We start from the raw sequence: 12500 nt of genomic DNA on the forward strand, positions 1-12500 counted from the left end.
ATCCAAATTCTAAAGAAAAATCATTATTGACGGTCCAAGACCATAGATATTGATAGATCGAACTTCCATTTATTTGTTGAATAGACAGTTGAACTGAGAATACCATAGCTATACTTAAGAGTAAAACACTAGGAAAAGCCCATATGCGACGAAGATTTTTTGTTGCTGTAGGAATAAGAATAAGGCCAAATCCATTGACATAATAACTGGAAGTGGGAGAAGAGGGATTACCCATGCATATTGATATGTATGTTCCATAAGAAAAGAAATTGCAATTTTTACTTCAATTTTTACTTCAATTTTCTATAAAATTGTTTCCGATTCACCAAACCAATTCTTATCTCTTTCTGAAAGAATAAATAAAAAGAATAAGAAAAAATACTGAAATTCTTAATTTTTCCAAAATTTATCTCATTGAAATAATTAAAAATTAAGAATGGGTTTAGTTGGTTAAATTAAAAAAGTTAATAAAATAACTTCGTTACCTAGTTATTTTATTAACTAAATAAAGATATTTATAAAAATAAAAAAAAAAAGTGGAATCATTTTACTTTCTATTCATAATTCATTTTTATATTTCTTTAAAACAAAGATGAAACAGCTCTCTTGTTCCATAATTAACTGATTGAGTGAATTCCAATGAAAACCTATGTTTATAAGAAATTATCGAATAGTCCTTACTTCATATAGAACTAAAATCCTAATGACTATAAATTACCTAAGTTTTAGAATGTCTTGTTTAAGAGACTCAGTATTTTTTGTTTTGATTGGAATTCCTTTCCTTTATGGAATACCATTCTGAACTTAATTAACTATTTTCATTTTCCCTTCTTTTTATCCCCCCGTCTTATCTTATATGGGGGATAGGCTTCCATACCATATATCTATATATGGAGTATACTTGATATATAAATAGATATAAATAGATTTAAATGAGAAACCTTTCTATATATTCTATATTATTAAAAAACAAGTATAAAATATATAAAGAAAAAATGTTAAAAATTCTTGTTGTCTTATCCGCATTAGACAAAATGAAGTAAAAAATAATTCAAAATTTAAGTATCTTTCAGTATCTAAGTATAAATACTAATAAAAAGAAGAAAGAAGGATTGATTTGCAGCAATAGATGTCTTTCACATACAACTAGAAAAAAGTAATTTCCTTTTTGAATGGCAGTTCCAAAAAACGTACTTCAATGTCAAAAAAGCGTATTCGTAAAAAATATTTGGAAGAAAAAGACTTATTTTTCCATAGTACAATCTTATTCTTTAGTAAAATCAAGATCATTTTCGAGCGGTAATGAGCATCCAAAACCAAAGGGTTTTTCTGGGCAACAAACAAATAATAAGATTTTGGAATAATATGAATTGACTTATCAAAAAAGAATTCCAATTATTTAATAATTTTGATTCTTCTTTGAATGTACTTTTATGTGTCGAATTACTCGGTACAATATTCTTAGAACAAAAAACCCTCTTATCTTATATATACAAGAAAAAAAAAGTTTTGTTTGGTATACTGTGTGCTAAGTATTCTTTTCCTATCAATGAACTTTTCATAATTTTCATAATAGAATCCTCATATTCTATTATGAAAATTATGAAAAGTGGAGTATTCTTACAATAGGACTTACAACTTCCACCTATCTTCTCCAAAATCATAAGGTTAGTAAATCTTATTAATAAGAGCATAAAGACTTTCATTCTAGAAATTTTTAAAAATCCAAAAAGCCTTTTCCATTTATCCATTTTAATTTCATCATTAAATAGAAACCCTTTTGGATTTTTTTCATTGTATTGAAAGAATTTTCAAAATGTAAACGAGAAATTAATTAGAAAAAATTAGTTCTACAATTGCAAGTTAGAAAAAAGAAATTCCAACTCTTTCAAGCAGTGTTTGTGTTTCTATTGGCAAAGCAAGAGTTTATTGTAAAAAAAAAATGGAAACGATACTACCAAACGAAGTCTATTTTAATGAAAACTCTAATGTTCCTAAATTTTATGGACTTTCCCAATATCGACGATTCCCAAGATAATAGCTATTATTCTTTTAAGTTACCTATTATTTGAAGTTAGCCGCCATGGTGAAATTGGTAGACACGCTGCTCTTAGGAAGCAGTGCTCAAGCATCTCGGTTCGAATCCGAGTGGCGGCATTCTTGAAAAAGAATACAATAGATTAGAAATCAATTCGAAATTTACAATTTTGTAATGGGACCTTCCCCTTATGCTATTTGCAACTTTAGAACATATACTAACTCATATCTCTTTCTCAACGATTTCAATTGTGATTACGATTCATTTTATAACCTTATTAGTTCGTGAACTTGGAGGATTACGTGATTCGTCAGAAAAAGGAATGATAGTTACTTTTTTCTCTATAACAGGATTCTTAGTTTCTCGTTGGGCTTCCTCGGGACATTTTCCATTAAGTAATTTATATGAGTCATTGATCTTCCTTTCATGGGCCCTGTATATTCTTCATACCATTCCTAAAATACAGAACTCTAAAAATGATTTAAGCACAATAACTACGCCAAGTACTATTTTAACGCAAGGCTTTGCCACATCGGGTCTTTTAACTGAAATGCATCAATCCACGATACTAGTACCTGCTCTACAATCTCAGTGGTTAATGATGCATGTCAGTATGATGTTATTAAGCTATGCAACTCTTTTGTGCGGATCCTTATTATCTGCCGCTATTCTAATCATTAGATTTCGAAATAATTTCCATTTCTTTCTAAAAAGAAAAAAAATGTTTTAAATAAAACATTTTTCTTTAGTGATATTAAATATTTTTATGCAAAAAGAAGTGCTTTAAAAAGAACCTCTGTCCCTTCATTTCCAAATTATTACAAATATCAATTAACGGAGCGTTTGGATTCTTGGAGTTATCGTGTCATTAGCCTAGGATTTACCCTTTTAACCGTAGGTATTCTTTGTGGAGCAGTATGGGCTAATGAGGCCTGGGGATCCTATTGGAATTGGGATCCTAAGGAAACTTGGGCATTTATTACTTGGACCATATTCGCAATTTATTTACATAGTAGAACAAATACAAATTGGAAGGGTACGAATTCTGCACTTATAGCTTCGATAGGATTTCTTATAATTTGGATTGTTATTTTGGTATAAATCTATTAGGAATAGGCTTACATAGTTATGGTTCGTTTACATTAACACCTAAATGATTACATAAAATAAAACCTTCATGAAATGAAGGTTTTACTTTTATGTTTTATTTGAGAACCCCTTGAACGCCTTCTCAAAGGGTTCTCAAAATTCGAGATAGATCTAATTATACTTTTTTACTTATTTCTGCATTAATAGAGCAGACGAGTAAAAAAAAGCAAACCTATTTAGGATAATAATTGGATAAGAGAGCCTCTACCCTGTCAACGGATAGGGAGAGAACAAAATCTGGATAAATACCAATTCCTATTACTGGTAAAAAGATACAGATTAAAATAAAGAGTTCTCGTGGTCCAGAATCCACAAAATTTGCGTTTGGAACATTAAATAGCTTGTATCCATAGAACATCTGGCGTAACATAGATAATAAATAAATAGGAGTTAATATCATTCCAATTGCCATTACAAAAGTAATTAGTGTTTTTGGCATTAACAGAAATTTTGGACTAGTAATTAGTCCAAAAAATACTACTAATTCTGCGACAAAACCACTCATTCCTGGTAAGGCAAGAGAAGCCATTGAAAAGCTACTAAACATGGTAAAAATTTTAGGCATTGGGATGGATATTCCCCCAGTTCTTCGAGATAAACAAGACGCATTCTATCAGAAGCGGTTCCTGCCAAGAAAAAAAGTGTAGCACCAATAAATCCATGGGATAATATTTGTAAAATAGCTCCATTGAGTCCAATGTTGGTTATGGAACCAATTCCTATAATTATGAAACCCATGTGAGATACAGAGGAATAAGCTATTCTTTTTTTGAAATTTCGTTGACCAAGAGAAGTTGAAGCTGCATAGATTATTTGGATCGCTCCTATTATTACTAACCAGGGCGAAAATAGATAATGAGCATGAGGGTAACAATTCCATGTTGATCCGAATCAATCCATATGCTCCCATCTTTAATAATATTCCCGCTAAAAGCATACATGTACTATAATGTGCTTCCCCATGGGTATCTGGTAACCACGTATGTAGGGGTATAATCGGCAATTTGACAGCATAAGCAATAAGGAAGCCAAAATATAAAAGTATTTCCAAGGTTGCAGGGTATGATTGATTAATTAATCTTTCCAAATCTAATCCTGGTTCGTTGGAACCATATAAGCCCATACCCAGAACTCCGATTAAGAAAAAAATGGAACCGCCTGCAGTATACAAAATAAACTTTGTAGCTGAATATAGACGCCTCTTCCCCCCCCACATGGATAAAAGTAAGTAAACAGGAATTAATTCTAACTCCCACATGATAAAAAAAAGTAAAAGGTCTCGCGAAGAAAATAATCCTATTTGACCACTATACATTGCGAGCATCAGGAAATAGAATAATCGCGAATTCCGTGTAATTGGCCAAGCTGCTAAAGTAGCTAAAGTAGTGATAAATCCTGTCAATAAAATAGATCCTAATGAAAGTCCATCGATTCCCAATCTCCAGTGGAAATCGAAGACATCTATCCATTTATAATCCTCCTTTAATTGGATTAAGGGATCCTCCAGTTGGAAATGATAACAGAACGCATAAGTCATTAGAAGGAATTCTAATAAACAAATAGATATAGTATACCACCTAACGACTTTGTTTCCCTTATGAGGTAAAAAGAAAATTAATGAACCTGCAAATATCGGCAAAACAACAAGTATTGTTAACCAAGGAAAATAACTCATGATAAAGTGATAAAGACAAGATACGTTTTGACCAGAAAAGCCCGTGCTCGATTATTTCGAGCACAGGCTTCTTCGGTAAAGAGGAATCAGACGATTCGAGTGAAGTTTTTTGTAACGTATCAATAAGATAGAGCCATGCTACGTGTTGTTTCAGGCCCTAAATAACGCGGACACTTAAAAATCTGTCGGGCAGGCAGATTCACATCTCTTACAACCCACACAATCTTCGGTTCTCGGCGCGGAAGCAATTTGCTTGGCTTTACATCCATCCCAGGGTATCATTTCTAATACATCTGTTGGACAAGCTCGTACACATTGAGTGCATCCTATACATGTATCGTAAATTTTTACGGAATGTGACATTGGATCTATAAATTTTTCTTTTCAACATAAAATTTTTCGATCTGGTAAAAATGAAATTAGTACTATAATGAGTCATATGTATTGTAGACACCAGACGAAGCAATGGTTTATCCAAACTTCAAAAATAAAAATCTATTTTTTAATCTGTTTGTGAGAAAGCGTGAAGAGAGCCAAGAGACTTTAATTTTGGATTTCAACAATAAGAAATAAGAAAGAATTTTACGAATTGTACAGACGAATTCGAATTAGCCAATAAATTGGCTATCGTCTTTTCAATATAAATTATTGCAATATTCAAATTGCAATATCAATGAATTACAAATACAAAAATTCATTTAAGTGAAAAAGAATACTATGCAATAATCTACTAAAAAAAGCAATAATCTACTAAAAAAAATGGATATTCTCAAATAATACTAAGAAAATAGTATTGATTTCTATTTATTTTAATATGTGCGCCTTTGTTTAGAGGATTCTATGTCTAATTATTCAAAATTCTAATTATTCAATAAATTAGATTGATTGATACGAGTGGATTTCCTATTACGATGGATGGAAGAAAGAATGGATAGTCCAATAGCGGCTTCAGCAGCCGCAAGGGCTATAACAAAAATTGCGAAAATATCTCCTTTTAATTGGCGACTATCAAATAGATCAGAAAATGTACGAGATTTAGATTAATTGAATTCAGTATAAGTTCAAGACATATTAGAGCTCTAACCATGTTTCGGCTTGTGATCAATCCATAGATACCAATCGAAAATAAATAGACACTCAAAAAAAGTACATGCTCAAACATCATTAACTAACTCCTTATCAATCTCGATTCATTTCAATATGAGGGCAAGAATTGAACCGATTCAATTAATTACAATAGAACAATTACACAACAAAAGAGAAAATAAAGGAGGTATTTGTTGGCAGTAGATGGATTTTACTAAATCAAAATTGTGATTCTTTAGTTATTTATTTTAGATTTGCAATTCTTATAATTTGTACTTTTTCTAAGTTTTCTTATTGCCGAGCCATAGTAATTGCACCTATTAAAGAAACTAGAAGAATTATGGAAATGAGTTCAAACGGAAGATAAAAATCGGTTGCTAAATGAATTCCAATTTGTTGAACATTATTTATGAGACCCTGTTCTACTATTTGGTTTGATCTTGTAGTCCAAAGAATTCCATACCACGACGTATCTGGGATAGTAGTCATTAGCGAAAAAACAATAGTTATACAAACGAGTGAAGTGAACCCATCTCCAATAGTCCAATAATTCTTATCTTTAGACCATTCTGAGCCATTTACGAACATTACAGCGAATATGATCAAGACATTTATGGCTCCCACATAAATAAGAAGTTGTGCGACAGCTACAAAGTAGGAATTTAATAAAAAATAGAATAAGGATATACAAACAAGAACTAATCCAGCGAAAAGGCAGAATAAATGGGGTTGGTAAGTAATACTACTCCTAGACCCCCTAGTAGAAGAACAAATCCCCAAATAGCATAAGAATCTCATGTATTGGTCCAGGTAAATCCATTATGGATAAAAAGAAATTAATAGTATAAAATTTTTCATGAACTGACTAAAACTAAAGGATTCAAGGAAGGAAAAAAGGATTTGGGTATTTTTTTGTGTATAAACTGTATAGTTATAAATTATATTATATCACGAAAATCTAGTCTGATTAAAATAAGAAATAATTTCCAATAAGCAGTAGTTTTTCCTTTATAGTTTAATTTTAAAGTTTAATAAAGAATTATTAGATTTTTATAACAAAAAGACAAAATCAAAGTTTAGTAATCAGTAATCGTTCTTGAATTCGAAGATTTTTCTTTGTTTATTTTACTTTCAGACGAATTCCTAATTGTTTGAATTGTGTAATCTCCCATTATGGAGATTGGTAACCGACTTAAAGCAATTTGATTGTAATTCAATTCATGACGATCATAGGTAGAAAGTTCATATTCTTCAGTCATTGATAAACAGCTTGTTGGACAGTACTCAACACAATTGCCACAAAATATACAAACTCCGAAATCAATACTATAATTAAGCAATTGTTTTCTTTTAATATCCTTTTCAAATCTCCAATCCACAACGGGTAAATCTATCGGACATACGCGAACACATACTTCACAAGCAATACATTTATCAAATTCAAAGTGGATTCGCCCTCGGAAACGCTCTGGTGTAATTGATTTTTCATAAGGGTAGTGAATCGTTATAGGTAAACGATTTGTGTGGGATAAGGTAGTTATGAAACTTTGACCTATGTACCTTGTAGCACGTATTGTTTGTTGACCATAACTCATGAACCCAGTTACCATAGGGAACATATTCATTCTAAATATCTATGAAAAAGATATGTTTCTTTCTCTTGTTTGAGAGAGCTTTTGTGTTGAAAATATTCTTACTATTATTGTATTATCTTATTTATAGTGAAACAAGTTGAGAAGAGGTTGTTAATAAGAGATTGCCCAGGGAAATAGGTAAAAGAAATTTCCATCCAAGATTTAATAACTGATCCATTCTCATCCTCGGTAAAGTCCATCTTATTGTGATAGAAATGAAGAGAAATAAATAAGCTTTAGTTAATGTAATAAATATACCCATTGTCATTTCCAAAATTCCAACTGCTTTATTCATTTGGAAAAAATCAAAAAAGGATATATAGGGAATAGAGAAATTCCACCCGCCCAAGTAGAGAACTGTTACAAATAAAGAAGAAACTAATAAATTTAGGTAAGAAACAAGATAAAATAAACCATATTTGATACCGGAATATTCAGTTTGGTAACCTGCTACTAATTCTTCCTCCGCTTCTGGTAAATCAAAGGGTAATCTTTCACATTCTGCCAAAGAAGAAATTAAAAAAACCAGAAAACCTATAGGCTGACGCCAAATATTCCATCCAAAAAAACCGTATTTTGACTGTGCTTCAACTATATCAACTGTACTTGAACTGTTAGATAATCATAGTCGATGATAACATCACAGTTCCCACCGCTATTTCAAAACCGTACATGAAACCTTAGCTTCATACGGCTTCTCTATGATCAGAAAAAAGAAAGGACTGTTTTGTTCCTAGCCCCTGGGGCGTAGATAGAATTAGATAAAATAAAATAAATAGATTTGAAAGTCCTAAATTAGACCAAAGGAATTCCGTCTGCTAGAATAAGAAAAAGCGCTTCCGAATTGATCTCATCCTTTATAATATAATGAAAATTTTTCTTTGTTCAGTAATAACTTAATCTTGGAATAAAACACTTGTTACTTGTTATAGGAATTCAATTAATAAATGGAAAGAGTTGGGTATTAGTTCATGAGCAATTCTGCATGAATATGGATAGAGGAAGGAAATAATGAAAATTTTTTCTAGTGCACTCCATATCTTTTTTACTATTCTTCTTTCCCCAGGGAGGGGGTATTCAAAAAGAAAAAATGGATAAAGGGTTAATTCGTTCTTGATAGCCATTTCCTTAACAAGTGAATGGGAACATACTCTGGATCGGAATCCGAAGAAAGTACTACTTGATAATTTCTACAAATTGCAAGTCCTTATTATGATTCCTTTTATGGGCAAAAATCTCTAATGTTTTAGATTTTCCATTACTAATCCTTTATGTACTTTAGTGTTCCTAACCCTTCACTAACTTTTGGTGGATTCTTCTTATGGATTATTAAGTTATAGTAATAACTAGGAGTATTCTAGTAATGGAATTCCATATCGTGAATCCTTTATTCTTGGCCGCTTCAAGATATGATGACTAATTAAAAAATATCAACCTTGGGATAAAGAGTTTACACTGCTTATGTTTACTTCCACTTTTTTCTTGTACGTAGGAAATGAGATTTTTTCTTTTTACTACAAATTTTTAAGCTGTTTTGTTTCACTCATATAGCTATCTAGTTTAACTTACCAACCCAAATACTAAATAAGAAAAGGAATATAAATAGTTAATGGATTTTATAGGAAAAAGATCTATTTTAACGAATCACACGTAGAGATATTGCTAGCACACAAAAAGTTAATGGTATTTCATAACTAATGGATTGAGCAGCAGCTCGTAGACCGCCTGAAAAAGAATATTTATTATTTGAGCTATATCCTGCCATAAGAAGACCAATAGGAGCTATACTTGAAATGGCAATCCATAAAAAAACACCAATACTAAGATCGGCTAAAACAAAATGATATCCCAAAGGGATAACTAAAAAACTTAATAAAACTGATATGACTGCTATAGAGGGTCCAATGCTAAATAAAGAAATATCTCCTCGGGATGGCAGAATATCTTCTTTTAAAAGTAGCTTAGTCCCATCTGCTATAGCTTGAAGCAGGCCCAGGGGGCCAGCATATTCAGGACCAATACGTTGTTGTATCGACGCAGATATTTCTCTTTCTAACCACACAATTACGAGTACCTCTATTGTTATTCCCAAAAGGAGGGTCAAAATGGGTAGAATCGATATCAGTCCATAGACTTCTTTTAATAATTCCAATTTCGAAAAAGAATTGATAGTTTCTACCTCTACCCTATCTATTATCATTTCAACGATCAACTTCCCCCATAATGATATCTATACTACCTAATATCGTCATGATATCAGCCAATTTCATTTTTTTAACTAGCTGAGGAAGAATTTGCAAATTAATAAACCCGGGTGGACGGATTTTCCATCTCCAGGGGAAAAGGCTATCATCTCCTACTAGATAAATCCCTAATTCACCTTTTGGGGCTTCTACTCTTACATAAAGCTCTTGTCTTGACAATTCAAAATTGGGCGAAGGTTTTTTACCAAGAAATTTATACTCAAAATCATTCCATTCAGAATTCTTTTCTTTCTTAAAGCGTCGGACTTCTAAATTCTCATAAGGTCCTCCAGGAATTTTTTCTACAGCTTGTTGAATTATTTTGATGGATTCCCTCATTTCACCAATTCGTACTAAATAGCGAGCTAACGAATCCCCTTCTTTTTGCCATTGGACTTTCCAATCAAATTGGTTGTAAGACTCATAAGGATCTACTTTACGAAGATCCCATTGTATTCCAGAAGCTCGTAACATCGGTCCCGATAAGCCCCAATTTACTGCTTCTTCTCCGCTAATAAAACCTACTCCTTCAACTCGCTCTAAAAAAATTGGATTCTGTGTAATAAGTTGTTGATATTCAACAACTCCGCGTAAAAAATAATCACAGAAATCTAAACATTTATCGATCCATCCATAAGGTAGATCGGCGGCTACTCCTCCGATGCGAAAGTAATTGTGCATCATTCGCATACCTGTAGCAGCTTCAAATAGATCATATATTAATTCTCTCTCTCTAAAAATATAGAAAAAAGGAGTCTGTGCGCCGAGATCCGCCATAAAAGGTCCAAGCCATAGCAAGTGAGAAGCTATCCGGCTTAATTCTAACATAATTACCCTAATATAGCTGGCTCTTTGTGGTATTTGAATATTCTCCAAGAATTCTGGTGCATTTACTGTTATTGCTTCTGTAAACATAGTAGCTAAATAATCCCACCTTGTTACATAAGGTAAGTATTGTATAATAGTTCGGTTTTCCGCGATTTTTTCCATTCCTCTGTGTAAATAGCCTAATATGGGTTCACAATCAATAACATCCTCACCATCGAGAGTAACGATCAGTCGAAGAACACCATGCATTGATGGGTGTTGAGGGCCCATATTGACTATCATGAGATCTTTTCTTGTAAGCGGTAGACTCATATCCTTTCTTCCTTAATTCATTATTCCATGAAAATGGATTATTCCATGAATTCCTCAAAGCGAGGCTCATCAAAATGAAAAATCTAAGACTACTATAAGACTACTAAAAAAATAATAAAACAAGAAAAAAATTTGAACGATTAAATTACTGCTCCCGAATATTCAACTGACCGATTAATTTCTTATAACGTACTCTATTTTTCTTTGCCAAATAAGCCAGCAAACGTCGACGTTTTCCCAAAAGTCTTCGTAGACCTCTTTCCGATGAAAAATCTTTTTTGTGTAATTCCAAATGTGAAGCAAGTCTCCGTATCTTATTGGTGAAACTGAATACTTGAAATTCAACAGAACCCCTGTTTTCTTCTTTTTCTTCTTTAACCATAAATCCAAAAATTTTTCTACCTCCTTTCTTTTTCATGTATTTTTCTGATCAGGAAAAATACAAAATTATGTCAGTTATTTTGAAGTTATTCTAATCTCGTACACACACAAATTTGCAATTATTCATCTACTACTGGAATTTGGATTTATTTTATCGATGCAAATTGGATTTGGATAGAAGGGTACATTCTTTCTAATATTTTAGATAGAAGAAACATTTCTTCTATCTAAAATATTAGAAAGAATTTTGCTGATTTATTTATTGCTATATGCAATTTATGGAATTGATACACCATTTAATTGATATCATTTAGCAAAATGAAACACAGCATATGCATCCATCTTTTGGCTCGAGAATTTCACGGGATAGAGATATGGTATAAGAAATAGACTATTAAGTAACTCTAAATGAATTGTGGATACATCTGTATCCTTAACATACTGAAACGATTGTCATTATTCGTATCAAACCAATAGCGATTCATACAAGCTAAATCTTCTAATCAATGGTGGGCCAATAATGCATTTTTTTGCATATGTATTAAGACGCTTGGCCTGATTTCGAAATTGTCCAGAGTTTTATATGTTGTTTTCATTGCAAAATGATGGGTCTCCTTCCATAACTTTCCAATTACGAGTACGAGAATTGAAAGACATGAAAATTCTCAATTCTCTACGGCGTCTAGTAGATAGAAACAAGAAAATCAGAAGAATCTTTCTCTCTATTCACTATCATTCCGCGTCTTCGACTTCTATTAGTTTCTTTTCTTCTTTAATGCAATAGCTATAGTTTGATATAAGAATCCATTTCTCAAAGTAATGGAAACCATTCTCTTATAGGAAATGGTTCGAAAATCGCTATTCCACCTTTTAGGTATCGTGAAAAGTGATACCTGTGAAGATCGTGCATTTCAGTCAAATTCAGATCCGTTTTTCGAGTCCATGATATAATATAACCAAATTGGATAGATCTTCCACCTGTTTAGCTAAGAAAGAATAGATACAGAGGTGGATAATAGATCGATATGAAGATCATGAGCTGCCCCATAATGAAATCGCCAGTAGTCGCGAATATCTCCTTCTTCCCTAATCCAAGATTGGAGAAAGAAGATCTAAGAGGGACCTATGGAGAATGTAGTCAGAAATCCATAATA

The 12500-nt window shown here is 32.2% G+C and overlaps 1 non-coding gene across 1 annotated transcript; it reads left to right on the forward strand.

Annotated features, from left to right (window-relative positions):
* The first annotated feature begins 2077 nt into the window (after positions 1–2077).
* On the forward strand, positions 2078–2157 carry TRNAL-UAG (transfer RNA leucine (anticodon UAG)). Its single transcript has one exon. It is a non-coding gene; the product is annotated as a tRNA-Leu (tRNA).
* Positions 2158–12500: the final 10343 nt, after the last annotated feature.

This window comes from Aegilops tauschii, unplaced genomic scaffold (assembly GCF_002575655.3).
Source record: "Aegilops tauschii subsp. strangulata cultivar AL8/78 unplaced genomic scaffold, Aet v6.0 ptg001191l_obj, whole genome shotgun sequence".
Lineage (NCBI taxonomy): Eukaryota > Viridiplantae > Streptophyta > Magnoliopsida > Poales > Poaceae > Aegilops > Aegilops tauschii.